Genomic DNA, 19,805 nt, shown 5'->3' with positions numbered 1-19,805 from the left:
TTTACCATGTTGTATAAAAAAACAAAACAGAACACTGCTAAAACAGAAAAAAACTGAATATTGAGGAAAACTGGGTTCAGAACAAAAGATACATCCTTCCTTCCTCCCTTCCTCAACTTCAGAGAAACACACACTGATGGAGTGTAATGCAGAGATAGCTTTCAGATCCAGTAGGTGAAAAAGGGAAGAATTACAATGTCAACCTAAAATGTTCTGTTCGATCAAAGAACAGGGAAGAAATACCAGACAAGAGAGCAGCTCAAAAGAATGATTCTTTCAGATAAAACCTATGTCCACGAAAGAAAGAAAACTGAAAGTCAAATATTAAATCCAAATCTAAATGTCCAAGAGAGAAAACCCTTTATTTAACCCTAGGAGGTATATCATCTTTTAAAGTTGCCATTCTTTTAAAGTAAGCTAAATAAGATTTAACTAACAGTCTGGTGACCTTGGGCAAGTTACTTATCCATTTATTTGTTGCATATAGATACTATATAGCCCCTGAAAGGTGCACTGTGAGGCTTTGGAAAGTGAAAACTATTGTACCAACATCAGGCAAGAGCTTTACCAGGCAGGGCATACCTTGGAGAAATCAGTTTGAGAAAGATTCAATCTAAATGGTTTGAATTGCAGTTTGCTGGAGTGCTAGGTGTTGTATAAATGTCCCAGTCAGTTCAACAGGACTTTGGCAAAGGAAAAGTACATACTTCCCAGCAAGTTTTGTGCTTGATGTCTCCCTAAGGCAGGAGACAGGCCTGCCAAAGGCTTCAGCATTGCTCAGGAGTGACCCAACCTTTTGTTCCTCTCCCAGCTCGAGAAGAACAGCTTGAAATCCAAATGGGGCCCTCTGTTCAGCTAAGGAAAACAGTCTCAAATCTTTCTGACAACTGCACAAAGGGGTACAGAGGGGCAGTTCTGCAGGGTCAATAGTGCTGTGGCTAGTTTAAACACTACCAATTGGCCCTGGGAACGTAGGAGGGAAAGGAAGATGACTAAATGGGATCTGGCATCACGCAACATGTTCACATTTTGCCTCATGAACACCAGCCCCCTTATCTATTTGGGAAACAAGACAGATATTCTTGCTCTTGATTCATAAAATACAAATTGGTGTGGTTTGATAACCTTGACAAATGTTCTCAGAAACTTCAGACTTCACAAATAAACTTTTAGGAACATGTTTAATCGCATAGAGGTTGTCTTTTAAATTCTAAAGGAAAACATTCTGAACAGGAATCTTCCATTTTCCTCCACCTCCTACCCCTTCAGCCACTTATCTGTTTCCAAAAGAGAAGCTAGACTTGGGCTCCAGATGTTTGGAACCCAATTGGGGGCTCTTCATGGAGTAAATCTAGTGCTCTCCATCGTCAAAAATCCAAATCGCAGCCTGGGGTTAAACAATGAGGTCATTATAAGACACATTTGCCTGATGTAGTACTGATCTGTGGTTCAGATATAGATTTTCTATTTTTAATGGACCCCCAATTCAAAGAACAGTTCAGAGCTTTTTCTGAGTTTCCTGGTTGTTGGGTCTGATTAGCCATCTCTCTTGCCATAAGACATCAGGAAATGTTCCTTTGTGTCAAACCTCAAATTGCATCTGCTTCCAATTGGATCATTTTTATTTGCTCTATCTTTGCAGAGCTAAAGCCAAAAGGAATCTTCATGTAGGACAGTAGTTAAAGGATTTGTTCAGTGAATTCACAGAAGAAATACCCACTTCCAATGAAGACGTGAAAAGATGCTTAAACTTACGTATAGTCAGGGAATGGGATGATTTTCATTCACCATATTTGCAAAATAGCAAGTGTTGGCAAGGGTAAAGAAACATGGGCACTCATTTACAATGCTAATGGGTATATGAATTGGAACATACTTTGTGGGGCTATTTGCCGGTAGCTTCGAAAGTTAAAAATGCTTGTTTTATTATTCTGATCCTTATTATCAACTCAGAGATGAGTGTAAGAAGTCCTGTTCAAATATTTCCACTATAACATTGACATTTTATAAAATAATAAAAATTCAGGAACAACTTGAGTGCCTAGTAAAAGGGGGATGGCTGAATTAAACTATGGGATAGAAGAAAAGATTTTAAAGACATAGTAAGTGGGAAAAAAGGCCCAGAACACACACACACACACACACACACAAACACACAACTCACATGATTCTATTTTGGAAATAAAACCATATAAATACCTTCATTTTCTGGTTTTATTTCCAAAGTAGAATAATAAATGACATTATATAAATGATATATGGCATTTCACTTTGTACTGCTTACATGCTAAGAATGCATTTGTAAGTAGAACAAATAAAAATAAGAATAAAAAAGAATGCATTTGTATATTTACTGCATTTGTATATTTATTTATTTTTCCTGGTTGTAGATCAGAGTCAAAGGCATGAGCCTTGGTGGCTACAGTGAACATTGCTTCCCTTGGGGGAAGTAGTGGATAAGTGAGTGAAGTAAACAGGTGAGAAATCAAAGGACCCAGGTCATAGCCAGGAATCTGTAATCAATTTGCTTTGTGACCCCAGGAGTTCATTTTCCTTCTGAGTCTTTTCTCTGTAAATCAGTGGCAAGATAAGAAGCTCACTAAGATGCCTTCCCTTTTTGATATTTTATGATTCTCTAAGTCTGTGTCTTTAATGTATAATAGGTCTGATCCTTTTTGATGAAGAGGTGGCTTTTTATTCTCTTCCTTCAAATTCTGGCATAGTTTGACATTTCACTTTACTGCAAATGGAAGATAATGAAAGAGAAGGTGGAGCATTCACCGTGTTCCCTGTTTGGCTATGTTTTTGAAAGTTCGGTTGACCTATTTATGCTACTACCTTCCTTTGACAGTGGAAGCTCTTTGGCTTTTTTGAGTGTGATGAGAGTGCAAACACAATTCTGAAAGTTGAAAGATATGAATTCTACAGGGTGATCATAAATTATGAATATGCATACATATGTTTAATATATTGGACTGCCTTGAATACTTTTTCTATGTTATACTAAAGGATACAACTTCATTCAGTGAAAATCAGAGATGTAATTCATTGGAGGGGGCTGAGAATTTACAGGAATTGATGTAAATGTTGTGTCAACATATTGTGTTTGTTGCAAATTGGACCACCTGTTGCCCAGAGCAGTAGGGAAAAACCAAGTGGATATAAATGAGTTATGAAAATTTGTACATATCTACAAACATTATCACAATCTGCTTGTGCACAGTCTAATTGACACTTGGAAATACTCTGATGAAACTGGGGAAATCTTGGCATTAAGTCAATGAAGGAAGACTACTCTTGGTCCCTCAGAGACTTTGACTGATTTTGTTCTATCTGTCATTAGTTAGCAAAACTCCTTCCAGCTGACCCTCCTCATTTTGCTTGTTCCATGAGGTCAGAAGAGTAAATTCTAAGCAATTTAATTCTAAAGAAAACAGAAAGCAGCTCCCCCCCCATGACTATTTGTCTTTCAACAATGCCATCAGTGACTTACTCTCGCTCCCTTCTCAGGAGAACATTTACAGGTCCCACTGCAGTCTTGGCCCCCGCATGGCTTTCCATAGGAGTTCTTCTCTCCCTGTTTAAAAAAGAAAAAAAGTTACTATAGCATGTGAACCAAGAAAGAATTGCCCCAGGGAACTTAACCCTTAGCTACACTCCTCCTAACAAAGTAAATTTGAAGTTGACTAATGATTTCATCTTCTGGTGTCATTATTTGAAAGAAAAACTCATCTTAAACTAGTATCCCCTTAGGTCAGGTCTATATCTCACCAAATTGCCAGTTTGGTAGCTGCTTTGTGAACTGTGATTCAGACATTGCCTTGTTGGTAGAAATTCTAGTCACAAAATACAAGAGAATCTTTTTACACAGGGCTGGTGTGAAAACAGGTGTACAGTAACTTATGGGTTTGTATTCACTGAGGGAACAGTAGCTGTAGGAGAGAACCTAGGAAAAATTCAAGTGCTAGACATGTAGTGAAGATGAAAATGGCCACCTTGCACTCTGTTCTCATCTTCTCAGGCTCCATTTGTGCACACCATTCAAACTGTATAGTGGCATCCCATCCCCAATGAGTCAAATTCAAACTCTTCAGGTGATATCATATAGTATCACCCAAACTCTCCAACTTCATTTTCCCCCTCTTCTGCTTGATGATGATGATGATGATGATGATGATGATTAGCTGAATTTCTACAAGGCCATAACATGATCTGACATATACTCTGACTTTGTCCAGCCTCACTGCCTCATTCTCTCCCTGGCTCACTCAAGCTTCAACCGCTTCAGTGAGCATTCATTCAGTGAGCATTTTAAAATATCAAGCCTGTTCTTGCCACAGGACATCTGTACTAGCTGTTACTACTTCCTGGAATATTTTCCCTTTGATTTATTTTTAAATTGGTGGCCTCTTTTCATCATCCATGTCTCAGTTCAATGGTCCATTCTCAGAGAAGCCATTCCTGACCACTCAGCTTCAGGAAGTCCCCATTGCTTCCAATCATATCCCTTGTTACTTTTTCATCATTAGATATTTAGTCCTGGACCACTAGAATGCTAACTCCATTAAAGTAGGACTTTTATCTGTCTTGTCCAATATTGTATCCCCAATGCCTACAACAGTGGATGTTACTCAAGTAAAGTTTGATGATCACAGAAGTAGAGCTATGATTTGAACATAGGTTTGACTGACTCCAAAGTCTTGAACTTCACCTCTATTTTTTAGTGTTTTCTAAGACCTCTCTATACCAGAGCCTCAATACAAGACTCCAAACTGAGGGAAACTGCCATTCTGACCCTATCCACCTTGGGAAAAAAAGAAAAACATAAATTCTAACTAATATCTATAACAAGAACTTTATCTCTGGGATGGATTTAGTATCATCCAACTTTTTTGTTTAATGTTGGTCATTTTTTTTTCCAACGAGAAAGGCATATTTATGAGCCAGGCTCACACTTAATCATTCTTGCCTCTGTGTACTGTGTGCTTTTTCCTGATTCCAAGGGATCACTGTGAATTTCTCAGATGGTCTCTTATCTCTTTAGACATTCCCACAATACTTTATCACCACAGCACTTCAGTAATAAGGTAGTGATGGCAGAGCTATGACAAAATATTGCTATTTTAGATTCCAAACACCTTCCTGATATGAGATATTTTATCTCTCTTCTATGCCTTTGACATGCTAAGTGCTATTGTACACTTTCCAGTTTGCCCTCCATTTTACAGTATATAGGATGAGCAAGTTTTTCATAAGGGTGACATCAAGAGGTGCTCTGGGAGGAGGAAGCTGGGAGCTGGCATAGAATAAAGAACAGAAAGAGCAACATTGAAATTAACCTTCATGTTTGCCATCACTTTGTCTGATGTTGAGTACTATATTGCTTGGGATTATGGATCATTTGCAATGGCTTCTCCATACATATTTGTATTTTCCAAGCAGTCTTCAATGAATGAGTGTATTAGAGGAAAATAGAGACATGTTATTAAATGATAAAAGACACCCCTTTAACAGAGAGGACTCAACAGGTGTTGCAAAATTTGAACTGGCATCTGTTTGTATGCATGGCCTACTTCCAAATAGTGTCTCTGTGGGTATTCAATAAAATTGGCATATAAAAAAAGAATAAGCAAGATTATAGAGGATCAGTTTCGTCTATCATAGAATAAAAGTTTCCAGATCTTTAGTATGGAGGAAGAAGACTGGAGGCAAGGGGGTTGGATAAGAAAAGAAAAATAATCCCAATGTCAAGAGCTGAGCAAAAACATAGGGAATTTCTGCTAGAGGTGTTTCAGGAATTCACCAGAACACAGAGGCTGACACCTTCCTCCTAACAGACAGGAAGTTGTTACTGTCCTCTGTCACTTAAGAAAGTAACTAGAGAAGCCCTACTGGCCACAAGGCAATTTCCTGTGATGATAGCCCTGGCAGTTTCCCCAGGAGTGTTCAATTACAGTGAGGTGGGTGGGGTAGAGTAGTTTTCAGGGAACATGACCAGACCAGGCCTCCTGCTCTGTCCTGACTTGCCTGGGGACACTCCAACCCCTGCTTAAGCAGGCCATGGTGCTGGAGTCATTCCCACCTTAAAATGCTATCCCCTTCCTTTCAAAATCCAACTGTCCTTATACCCATAGAAAATCAAAACTGGAAAGGCCTTGGAAGATCACTTAATACAGTGGTTCTTAACTCTATCAGACCAGCATGTCATTTTTATTACAATCATTTATTAATCTGCCTTGTCATCCTAAAAAGAAATTCATAAGAAGGTATAATAAAGATGCAAGCAATAATTTTAAAAGCACACAATATTACCTAATTATATTGTAAAGAAAAACAAAAGGAAAATTATTTATAATGAAACAATATGTATTTCAATATTTAAAAGCTCATCCATGGCTATATGAGAAAACATAATGAAGTAGTGAGAGGTTAGCATTTCTACACAGAATCATCATGAAAGCCACAGCCTGCTGAAACAGAATAAATGACATTGGGTTGTGGTATTGGTGATTCAAGTATCAGGAATGCAGTTAGATTGGTGCAGTGATTCTGTGAAATGTGAATAACTCATGGTCATGTTCTGGAAGAAAATTACAGTCTTCCCTTTATTTTACTAGGTTGTTTTAATCAGGAAAAATAAAACCATTAAAAATTCACTTCAATATGTAAAATGTAATCACGTTCTAGACTCAGACAATTATAAAGTTTTCACCTCTATGAATGTCTCGAGTCTACTAGGGTAGGATGAAGTTCAATACTTTGTAGTGTATAGAATATCTATCATTTAAGGCCCCCACTTATTAAATGCCTCTCTTGCATTTGAACAACCAAATATGTCTCATAATTTCCAAAATACCTCCTGAGGGCAGTGTACTTCTATTTAGAACCACTGTTCTACTCCAAATCATCCATTTTACAGATGAGAACAATGAAGGAAATTACTTTAGTCTGGATCACACTGCTAGCGAGTAGACCCCAGCACTTCTGAGTCTAATGATATATTCTTTCCACTGGTCCATATGTCTCTATTCCAGGTTCAAGGTCCATTTCTGTCATGACCTCACCAGCTCCAGTGAAAATCCACAGCACTCATTAAATGTCCCATTCAATGGGTAAACATCCCATTTTCTAAGGGACAGTCTTTGTACAGCTGAGAGTCTTGTTTCCTCATCCAGACAGCATGGTCTATAATGGAAAGTCAACCTACTTTATCTCTTCGTATATCCCCACATTGTTAAAGAGGCAAAACTATGTTCTAGCTACTACTTGAGGCAGTATACCTTGGTTAAAATTATAAGTTCTGGAGCCAGCCTATACAGGTTTAGGTTTAAATAGCAACTCTTAATATTTCCTATTGTGTGAACTTAGGCAAGTGTCTTACCTCTCTGAAACCCAATTTTTCCCATATGTAAAATGAGATGCCAAGAATATTTGTAGTATTGGGTTTGACTGGAAGATACAAGGAATGCAAAGCATTGTGGTAACTCACTATATGCACTAAATGTATTACTTTAACATGCCAGACAACTCAGCATTTCTGCAACATTCTGGTCTCTCTCTGCAGCCAATTATCAAATGGTATGAACTGTTATTGCTGTGCCAGTTTGTCTATAACTGATGTCTACTCTGCTTGGTCAGAATGTCCACTTGGATTTACTTTTGTCTATACCTTATTGCCAAACTTCTGTGAGAGGTGACCAGGGATAGGACCCAGGGATGCTCTACCACTGAGCTATAGCCCCAGCCCTTTATAATTTTTAAATTTTGAGACAGGGTCTTGCTAAATTGCAGGAGCTGTCCTCAAACTTGTGATTCTTCTGCCTCAGTCTCCTGAGTTGCTGGGATTATGGGTGTGTACCACTGTGCCCAGACTGATTGCTAATTTTTGTTTTTAGATAGGGTATCTCTAAGTTGCTTTAGGGCCTCACTAGACTGCTGAATTTGGTTTTGAACTTGCAATCCCCCTGCCTTAGCCTCCCAAGTTGCTGGGATTATAGGCATGTACCACAGTGCCTGGGCCCCAACTGTCAATTTTTTTTAAATATATTTTTAGTCATAGTTGGACACAATACCTTTATTTTATATATTTATTTTTATGTGGTGCCAGGCCACGCACATGCTAGACAAGTGCTCTACCACTGAGCCACAATGCCAGCCAGTCAAAAATTTTTAATGTCACTTTTATCTCACACACTTATTTCCTTGCTGATTTTTTTTTTGGCCAAAATGCCTTCCTACCTGATTTTCCCATTTACCATAAACCAAATTTCTATTCATTTTTCAAAACCCCGGCAGAAACACCCTTTTCTTGGCAGAGATGTCCCCAAGTTCTGCCTTCCTCTCAGCAATTTCAGGCAGAAGTTCTTGTTCTCTCCTCTTTGCTGATAATGATTTGTTATACTTTACTCAATCTATTTGGTTCTTCCATCAGACTTGGATCAGGACTGTGACTTACTCTTCTCTACCTGACACAAGCAGGTAATGGAATGTGAAATAATTGCTCAGAATAAGTCAGTTACAAGTGTTAGATTAGCAAAAGCTATGATTCTTCCTGTCCCCTTAGTTTCCTGAAATAAAGAGTTAAATCATAGTATCCCTTCTACTGAACAATACATTTTTCTAGTCATCAACAGTGCTTTCTGCTATGAGTGGTGGCAGGGGTGACAATGATATAAAAGATAACCCAGGAAGCAAGAGATTGGATGTAAGCAGAGCGTAGCATGGTTTGCAAAGCTCAGTTATCTTCATGAGCAGTTTGTTCCAGAAGCTTGGGTCATAGAAGGCTGGCTGTGTAACATTTTATTTTGACCATCCATTCAACAAATATTTATTAAGCACCTACTACATGAACATGCACTGAAATAGATATGGGTGTAGAGCTATGGCCACAATTGAAACCAAGTCCCTGTTCTCAGTGTTTATAATCCAAATGGAAGATATAAAATAAACAAATGTTATGTACCTACTTGTCAGATGATATGTGCTTTGGAAGAGAATAGATCAGGTTATGAGGAATAGGAAGCATTGGGGCCACAATATTATCTTTTATAAGAAAGTCAGAAAAGGTCTTGATTAAGAGGTGACTTCTGAGCAGAATACTGTTTCTCAAAGCTCAGTCCTTGAAACAGCATTATCAGCCCCAGAAACTTGTTAGAAATGCAAATTCTTGCCTACTTTCAGATCTACTAGATCATACACTTTAGAGTTGGGGCTTGGATTTATATTTTTACAAACCCTTCAGGTGATCCTGATGAAAACTAACATTTGAGTAACACTGCTGTAAAAAAAAATGGGGGAGCAAGCTATGTAGATAACTGGGGAAAGAATATTCTGGCAAAAGGAAAAGCAAGTACCAGGGTAATTGGTGAGAGACTGTGCTTGAGGTTTTGGCTAAATAACAAGGAGGCTAGAGTGCTGGAATGAAGAAGAATGGGGCAGATGGTGAAGCCAGAGATGGAGCAGGGCCCAGATCATATAAGCTTGTATAAGCCACTTTATGAACTTTGCCTATGGAAAGTCATTGAAAATTTTTGAACAGGAGTGACATCAACTTATTTACCTGCCATGTGAAGTATAATGGGGCAAGGGTGAAGGAAGAAGGCCACTTAAGAGTCTATGGTAGTCCAGCAGACTGGATAATGGTCACTTGAACCAGAGGGGCAGTTGTAGAGTCTGGAAGAAGTGGGCAGGGGGGTGCGATTCTAGATTTCTTTTTGCAGTGCGGGAATTGAACTTGTGCATGCTAGACAAGTGCTCTAGCACTGAGTTCTCTATCACTCAATCAGGCCTTCTTGATAGATTTGAAGGTAGAACTGCTAGTATTTATGGATGCATTGGTTATGGGATGTGATTGAAATAAGGGCTTGAGGGATGACTCCAAAGTTTCTGTGCTAAGCAACTAGAAGAATGTGATTGCCATTTATTCAGATGGTGAAAATTCTCAGAATTATTGACTTGTTGGGGGAAGTGTATCAGGAATTCTGAGTTTAAAATTTTTTTGTAGTTATAGATGGATACAATGCCTTTATTTTATTTGTTTATTTTTATGTGGTGCTGAGTATTATGCTAGGCAAGCTCTTTGCCACTGAGCTACAGCCCCAGCCTAGGAATTCTGGTTTTGAGATGACTGTTAGACATCTAAATGGAGAAATTGAGTAGCTAGCTCACTATGAAAGTCTGGAGTTCAAGCGAGATGGCTAGCTTGGAAACGTACATATGGTACCTTAGCATAGACTTAAAAATGTTGTGGTAACAAACACCAAACCTCAGTGGTTTAATACAACAAAGTTTTATTTCCCACTCATGTCACAATCCAATGAAGGATCAGTAACTATCTTTCAAAGATCATTCTTTGAAGGATTTCTATGCCTCCTTTGTCTAGCAACTTCACTATCTCAGATGTTAGAACCTGTACTCTTTTTTATTAATTACAAAAAAATTAGAAGTGCTGGGTAATAAATCCACAGCTTCACACATACTAAGCAAGCACTTTTAGTAGCTGCTCTTGATTCCAGATGACTGTGATGAATGTATCTCTCATGCTTATATTTCTCTTAACAAGAACCAGGCAGCTTGAACAATGTAACATCATGAAAAGCAAGAGAGAATGTTGATTATATGGTTATGGCAATCTCTCCTACTATTGGTATATAAATCCATGAGTATAAGATATGATTACCAAGGCAGTGAGCATAGGTGAAGGGAAGAGAAGACATTCTTATAGGAATCACTAAGGTACTTCAATGTTAAGAAAATGTGAGGAGGCACCAGAGAAGGAGTCTGAGAAAGTGGATCTAGTGAAAGTATTAGAGAATAAAGACAAAGGAAGGAGTCCTGGAAGGCAAGTGAAGAAAGTGTTTCAAAGAGATGAGTGATAACTGTGTTAAATTGGTCACAGGTCAAGTAAGATTAGCTATGGGAGCATACCAATGGATTTAGCAATGTGATAGTCGGGACTAGGGAAGTATCAGTGGGTTGGTGGGGCTAAAATCCAGATTGTGATGAATTCAATGGGAAGTAATAAGTTGGAAACTAGATGCTATGGTTTAAACCTAAAATGTCCCCCCCCACCAAAGTATCATATAATTGGAGATGGGATTTTGGGGAAAGTGATTGGATTATGAAGGCTCTGACTGCATCAGTGGATTAATCCATTGATGGATGAATAAACTACTGGGAGGTGAGACCTAGTTGGAGAAAACAGGTCCCTGGGGGCATGCTCAGGAAGGGATTATCTTTTCTCTGGCCCCCTTTTTCTCTCTGTTTCCTCCTCTAACTGTTCTTGTCAGGTATTTCTGTCTCAGTAATGAAAAGCTGACTAACATACTAAGAGAAATCCAGTATAGTCAATTATTTCCAGGAGTAAAAGAAAGGGGAGAAATTGTACCATAGTCAGAAAGGAATATTGGATTGAAATAATGCTTTTTTTTAGGATTGTAGGAAACAAATGTGCAAGTATTTTGAGGAAAAATGTGTTGATACAGGAGAGAGAGGATAAAATTTGGGGGGTAATTTTAAGCAGAGAATGTAGTTTCTCAAATACAAATTAATGGAATGTCCTTAGATAAAGGCATGGGAAGTTTATCCACAGTGACAGTGTGAGAAGACAGAATATGTGGATACAGATACAGGTAGGTTGGTTGGTGTGGAAGTAAGACTGTGAGGAAGTTCTTTCCAGTGAAGCATGAATCAAGTTCAAGAGTTTAGAATTAAGAATGTAGGAAAGATAAAGTGTGAAATGGTCAGTTAAGATGGTAGGAGAATGTATCAGCTAAGGAAATGTGGTAGGACTGCAAAGCAGCTCTGAAGGTCCACTTGAGATTGATGGTCATGCATTTGAAGGAATAACCAGTTACCAATACTGTAATACTTTGTTCAGATGTATGAGTAAAGATTCAGATTAGAGGATGAGCTGCATATAATCAGTGTTGGGGTCTGCTAATAATAAAGGAAAGAAGAAGGGAAAGGGAATCAAAGGTATAAGGAAAAGTGATGGACTGTGAGTCCTGAGGTTCCTAAGAAGAGAAATAAGAATAGGCAGTGTATAAAGGGCAGTAAAAAGGTAGTAGGATCAATGGATGATTGATCCTGTGGGGTTGAAGAGATGCATGGATTTTAGGAGTGAGACTGTGTCTCAGAAGAAAGAAGGGGAAGTAATGGAAAGAGGTTAGGGCCTGTTAGTACTTTACATAGTGCAAAACAAGATAGTCTATGGAATATAATAAATGTTTCTTGAATTATCCCACTAACTGGTGATTGAAATGGATGTTCAACCCTGGTTTCAAACAATATAACAAAACAATAATATTTTAATAACATAGGCTTCTTCAAAATACTTTTCACACTGAATCTCATTTGATTTTTCCACCACCAATCTGAAATAGATATTTTGATTGTATGTGTATGTAGTGACATAGACACAAAAAAATATTACAATGATTAATTTATGTCTTTGCCTGCCATTTTTGACATTAACTTCCTTTGAGATAAAGACCTTGGTTTGTTCAACCATAAGACAAATCAATTTAAATCTTCTAGGCTTCAATTTTCTGCACTATAAAATGGAACAATATTTTACTTTGCAGGGTTTTGTGAAGTTAAAGGAAGTAATGTCCCTAGTAAAGTGTTTGGCACATACATTGTGCTCAGTGTTAGCTGGTATGATCTATGATTGTAGTATCTAAAATTATGAAGGAAGATATTTAATAGGTGCTCATTCAAAGACCAATTCACATTTAAACATGAGGAAATGGAGTCTCAGTTGTTAAGTGAGTTCCTCAACATAAGAAGGCAAGTACCAGAATTGGAATAAGAAACCAGTTATCCTCGGCCTTTTTTTTCCCCAACAGATTTGCTGCCACTAATTCCAGTAATTAGCCTGAAACTGAGAAGTAAGGAAAAACAATAGAAATATTGGGAATGATGCCTTTTTGTACACTTTTTCACACTATTAACTTTGCTTACTTTACAATATTACTTGTACTATTTGTATACTTTCTAAAATAATCTTCACATGATTCTCATAACTACTTTTGAAACAAAAAAGAAGAATTTTTATATGCCCATTTTCTTCTTTTAAAATTTAATTTATTTTGATTAGGTATATATGATAGCAGAATACATTCCATTCTCTAGATTAAGAAAAAAATCTAGAGTTTTGGAGAATTGGTGTCATTTGCTATTTAAATGACAGTATGAAGGCTCAAACCAGGGCTTCTCTTTTCAGTGCGCAGCTAAACATCTAAGAGGGAAAAATAGCACAAGATGCTGAGATACCCTTTCAAGATCTTCATTCCCTGTTGCTGGCATCAGGGTATGGGAATCCAGAGGGGCCTCTGTTGTTCTATAAAAACTGTTTCTGAGGTCACATTCATAATAAGGGTTATCACAAGCATCTTCTATGAATCTAGCCAAGGAGTTAACTTTTATCTCACTGGACTGTCCCAGTTACTGAGGTGGGCACTATTACTGTAATCATTTTACAGATGAAGAAACTGAGGCTTAAAGGGGTTATGTAGTCAGTCAGCTGGAGAGTGGCACAAATTCAAATCCAGTTTTGACTCAAATCTTAGAACTCTTCCACTAAGCCAGGTCCCCTTTAGCATCATCCTAGTTTTCTGAACTTTATGCTAGTAATACAGAGAATCTGACTTGACTTTGAGCAATTCTAAAACAAAACCCATTTTTGAAATATAAACAAACACAGACATTAAATCAAGCTGGGTTCTGTCCCACATTTGATGTTCATTTAAGTTTTAAGAACATCTCCCTATGAGTTTATGAATGAAAGACTCTGAGAAGGAAGTCATCTGTGGGAGCTGGCTCCCTGCCAGGTGGGACTTGTCACCTCCCCCCGTTAAGTAAGAAGCTGACACCAGACATTGCTGAGTAGTTCAGGAAGGCATTTTCCCTCCAATATCTGCTCAACTGTGTTTGCACCATACACAAACATAACTGACAGGGTCAGGGAGTGGGAGAGGAATAATAAGCATGCTGGATTTCACTTGAAAAGCATGATGATACAGTATTGTCCAGGTAGAACTTAAAGTAAATTCACCAGGGGTTGGGGCTGTAGCTCAGTGGTAAAGTGCTTGCTTTGCATGCGTGAGGCACTGGGTTGGATCCTCAGCACCAATAAAAGTAAATAAAGATACTGTGTGTTCATCTGCAACTATATATATATATATATATATATATATATATATATATATATATATATAAATTCACCAATCATATGCTTACCACTCAAACAGAAAAACTAAATGTTGCCTATAATGTTCTTAAAATAGTTGCTTCCCTTTTATCTGCCAGTATTACTGAGTAGCTATAAAAGACAAGCATTTCCTAAGACTAGTCACTGGGAGCAGATGAGGAATACTTAAGGCTTAAGACTGGAAGGGTCAAAGGATCAGAGGTCCTGGTATCCATGTAATTAGGGTGGCTAGATTTAGCAAATAAAAATACAGGATGCTGAATTGTTTGAATTTCAGAAAAACAACAAATAAACTTTAGTATAAGTATGTCCTAAATTATTGCAAGTATTTTCCATGCAATATTTGGGACATACGCCAATTAAAATTTAACAGAGTGTACCTTATTTTATCTGAAAATCCTACAAATAATATCATGACACAATTGTGTGATAAGTTCTGTTGTGAGGTGTGTCTAAATAATTGTTAGTAAAAAATTTCAAAGTACAAATTCTGCCAAGTAGTTTTTAGAAAATTAAGAGAGGACTCAAATTTCTTTTTGTAATTGAGTCATTTTTACTCGTTTGAATTCTGAGATGCTATCCTAGGTAGGAGGAAAAAAGGTAGAGTTATAACTAACATTGCAAAGATTAAGGTCATTCACTTACTCAACAAATGTTTATTGAATGCCTGCTGTGTACCAGCTACTGTACTAGATTCTGGGGATACAATGATAAAAATTAAATATGACTTGTATATGAATACTCATAGCAGCTTTATGCATAATACACCAAACTGGAAATAGCTCAAATGTCCATCAACAGGTGAATGGACAAACAACATATGATATATTTGTATAATAGGATACTTATTATTCATGAAGGAATGAAAAAAATAAACTATTTATAAATGTAACTGCATGACTGAATCTTATAGACATTGGGTGAAAGAAGCCATAAATCTAAGAGCATCATATTCAGTATGAATCCCCTTATAGGAAATTCTACAACAGGCAAAGTGCATATATGCCAATAGGAATCAAGACTGGTGGTTACTTCCTATGGCAATGGAGCATAGAGTTGGTTGAGGGCATAAGGGTACTATCTAGGATTAGGGATATATTCTATATTTTTTGAGGGGTAATGTTTTTGAGTGTACACATTTTCCTAAATTCATCAAGCTACATATTTATTATCTGAAAACTTTTTGTTTATAAACAATAATCCAATCAAAACAATAGATATAGTCCCTGCCACCATGGAATTTACATCCTCATATGGGATACAGATACTTATACAAACACTTTATGATAATTATAATAATGGTAATGGGGAAAAAGATGATACAAATATTTACAACTTCAAGTCATGAAAACATCAACATTTTTCCTTCACTCAGCAAACATTCATTGTCTACTCCATGCCAGGCACTGGTTTATATACCCTAGTGTATACTGTTAAAGTAGACTTGGTTCCCTGATCTTACAGAGCTTATATTATTACAGGGGAGAAAGACACAGTAAAAGTAAATGCTAATTTTCAAATTATAAGTGCATTATATGCCAGAAATGAGACTACTAGAAAGAAAAGGAACACAAAACAGTGGCATCTGGATTGGTGGGATCAGAGGTTCATATAAGAGAGTGTGGTTTAAACTGAGGTCTTAAGAATGATGAAGCATCAACTAGGGCAAGGGATGGAGGTGAGGCAGACAATCTTTCTGGAAGAAAGGATGGTATATGCACATGCCCTATGGTGCATGGAGAATGCCTATGGAGAGAGAGAATGGCACACAAGAGAAAGTAAAAGAAAGCCACGTCAGTGGGGCTGGGGTTGTGGCTCAGTGGAAAAGAACTTGCCTAGCAAGTGTGAGGCACTGGGTGTGATTATCATCACCACATAAAAGTAAATGAATAAAATAAAGGTCCATTGAGAAACAAAAAATACTAAAATAAAAAAGAAAGTGACGTCGGGTGTTGTGATGCATGTCTATAATCCCAGCAACTCAGGAGGCTGAGGCAGGAAGGTTGCATGTTTGAGGCCAGCCTCAGCAACTTAGCAATATCCTGTGTCAAAAAAAAGTTGTAAAGAGAGGGCTAGAGAGGTATGTCAATGGAAAACCACGCATGATCCCCAGTAATATAAATAAATAAATGCCAAGTGGCTGAAATAAGAAAGTAATGGGGAGAGTGGCATGAGATGACGCTGTGTAAGTAGACAAGGACCATTTTATGCAGAGTCCTTCTAAGCCATGTTAGACAGTTGATTTTTATCCTCAGACAAAGAACAAGTCACTTGATAATTTTCATTAGAGAAGAATTAACATGATAATATTGAGGTTTTTGAGAAATTGTTCTAGATTGGTCTAGTGACAGTGTGGATGTGGATGGGAATAGGTGGTAGTGAGTTGGGGAGACCAATTAGGAAACTGTTGCAGTGGTTCATGTGAGAGAAGATAGTGGCCTGAACAAGGATTATGGTGGTTTAATACCAAGAAGGAAATGGACTTAGAAGATATCTAAATAAAGGGGACATAACCAGAAATGGACAAGGCTGGAACAAAGGCTTTCTCACACAGAGTCTGTGTCACTGATTTGAAGGCAAGTTTAAGGCATATCTGTTATATATAAAGGCACTGTGTTAGGCACTATGGAAAAAAAGACAAACATCTAGAAAATGCACTGGTATTTTGAGGAAATAAATACCAGATAAAAGAAAGAATTATGATCAAAAGAAGAGTGAGAAACACCATGAAGAAGGTAAAGACATTATCTTTCTAAAATGTAGATGTGATCACGTTTTGTCTCCCCTTAAAAGTCTTTAATGACTTCTCATTACCTACAAAGTTCAAAATCCAGACATGACATTTAAGGGCATTATAAATCAGATTTGACCAATCATTGGAGGCCCATATATCACCTCTTGTACACTGGTCATAGAGAAATATTCATTGGTATTTAATTTTCCTGGAATACCTTTCATATTATATTTCTGTGGAAATCCTAGTCATCCTTTTCTCTCTTTTTTAAGTATCAGCATTATTGAGATATAATTCATATACCATACAATTCACACATCCATTGTTAAAAGGCACCTTCCCTCTTTCCAATTAATAACACTTTTAATGTCTAATTATTATGTCTGTTGTCCACTCTAACAGCCTTCCTTTTCAACTACTTCACAGAAATTGTGGTGAGTGTTATCCATTAAAAATACACAAAATTGGGGCTGGGGATGTGGCTCAAGCAGTAGCGCGCTCACCTGGCATGCATGTGGCCCGGGTTCGATCCTCAGCACCACATACAAAGAAAGATGTTGTGACGGCCGAAAACTAAAAAAATAAATATTAAAAATTCTCTCTCTCTCTCTCTCTCTCTCTCTCTCTCTCTCTTTAAAAAAATACACAAAATTATTTCAGGTGATTAGATTTAACCTTTTTTTTCAGCTGTGCAATGAATGCATGGTGAGTTTGCATGTTCTTCTATGTTCTGCAAGCCAACTATTCCTACTACTAGACCTCAGGTATGCAGGGAGTGTCATGTACTTTAGTGTGTCTGGGCCCAGAGTTTCTTTCTTTTTTTTAAATACTTGTTTTTTAGTTGTAGTTGGACAGAATACATTTATTTATTTATTTATTTTTATGTGGCACTGAGGATCTAACTCATATGTGCTAGGCAAGCACTCTACTGCTGAGCCACAATCCCAGCCCCTGGGCCCAGAGTTTCATTGCTCATTATTGCATGATGCCTTTAGAAAAATCATCCCAAGTTAAAAACAAAAAATCATTTAGTGTTTCTACTTGTGAGCCCAAGTTAGGATCAAAGACTCTCTTAAGAACTGAAATGAACTCCTATAGGAATAGGAAAGGAATGGGATTTCCAGGACAGAGGCTGCAGCCTTTTGGAAATATCCTGATGGATTACCTCCTCTAGTATTAAGTCCAAATGGTCAAGTATACTGCCATTTCTTCCTTCTGTGCTAGGAGGAGGGAATCTAACACATGCCCAGTTGAGATAGACAGGGAGTCCATGTGGAGTTAATCAACTGTGGTAACTATTAGAAAACAAAATGGAAGACAAATTAAAGTCATTTCCTTGAAGATACTTCACTAATGGTGTAGAAAGGCTCTAAGGCCTATGGGTGTCAATAAGGTTAAAGCTGTTTCACCTTGGTCAGAGATGAGGAAAGATTATATCCTGGAGAGAGGACTCTAAAACATAAACATAGAATGGCATGCAGAAATCTAGTCTTTATGACTAGGGGGATAAACAAGAGGGGGAAAATCCCACAAAGTACAAAATGTAGTACATAGTAAACCAGAACCTCTGTCTTAATTTGACAAAAAGAAGTTACTTTTACCTAATTTTATGGTTGCACATTTAAGCTGTGAATTCTTCGGAAGTTAATTTTCAATTTTCTTTTAGCATGAGCAAAACAAACCAACTGGTCACATACGCCCGAATTTCTAAAATTAGGAGAAATACTCCTAATCCCTTCAAATATGCAGAAAATAGAAACTAGTCAAGTAGTCTACTTTAGTTGGTGGGAACAGACTTTAAAAGTATCATGTCAAAAAAATAAACCATTACATGTCATAAGCAAAGTTTAACCTCCAGTTCATTTTTTTAGGGGGGCTCAGCCAAGCCCACAGGCAAAGGAGTGGTCTAGTATTTGTTTCCCATTCTGTGTTTCATTACTTCAAAACTTACTTTCTGTTTCTAGGTAGAGTAACATGAAAACTGGTTTTATTAAAGCTTTTATGTGGAAGGCCTTAGCTGTATCTTTGGTAATTCATTTGCAAGACATTATCTACCAAATCTCACCGAAAAAGATACAAATAATCTGAATAGTCCTTTATCTATTAAAGAAACTGAATTATTAGTTAAAAATCTCCCCACAAAGGAAATTCCTAGGGCATATGACCTCACTGATGATTTCTACCAAACACTTAAACCAATCCTACACAAATTCTTCCAACTTATCAACTTATCAACTCAATCTGTGAATCCAGCTCTACCATTACAGACCAATATTATTCAGGAATATAGATACAAATATTTTTAATAAAATTTTTGAAAATTTGAATCCAACAATATATAAAAACGGTGCTGCATTATGACAACTGTGATGGGGGGGGGACTAGGGATTTAATCCAAGGATTCTTTAACACTGAGCTGTACACCTGGCCCTCTTAATTAATTAATTAATTTTTTTTTAGTTAGCAACAGGGTCTCACTAAGTTGCTTAGTGGTACAATAAATTGCTGAGCCTGGCCTTAAACTTGCAATTCTCCTGTCAGCCTCCCAAATTGCTGGGTTACAGGCATGTGCCACTGTGCCTGGCTGATCAAATGCAATTTATTCCAGAAATTGTAGGTTAATTTAACATCCAAAAATCAATTAACATAATTCATCATGTTAGCAAACCAAAAAAGAAAAAAAGTGATTATCTCAAAGATGCCAAAAATGAAACTGATAAAATCCAACATCCATTCTTATTAAAAATACATACATCCACATATATATGGTCTACTGATTTTTGACAAAATTGAAAAGGTAATCCAGGAGAGAAAATATAGTCTTTAACAAATGGTACTGGAACAACTTGACATCCATCC

The sequence above is a fragment of the Urocitellus parryii genome, chromosome X, assembly GCF_045843805.1.
Source record: "Urocitellus parryii isolate mUroPar1 chromosome X, mUroPar1.hap1, whole genome shotgun sequence".
Classification (NCBI taxonomy): Eukaryota; Metazoa; Chordata; class Mammalia; order Rodentia; family Sciuridae; genus Urocitellus; species Urocitellus parryii.
This window is presented reverse-complemented; position numbering follows the sequence as displayed.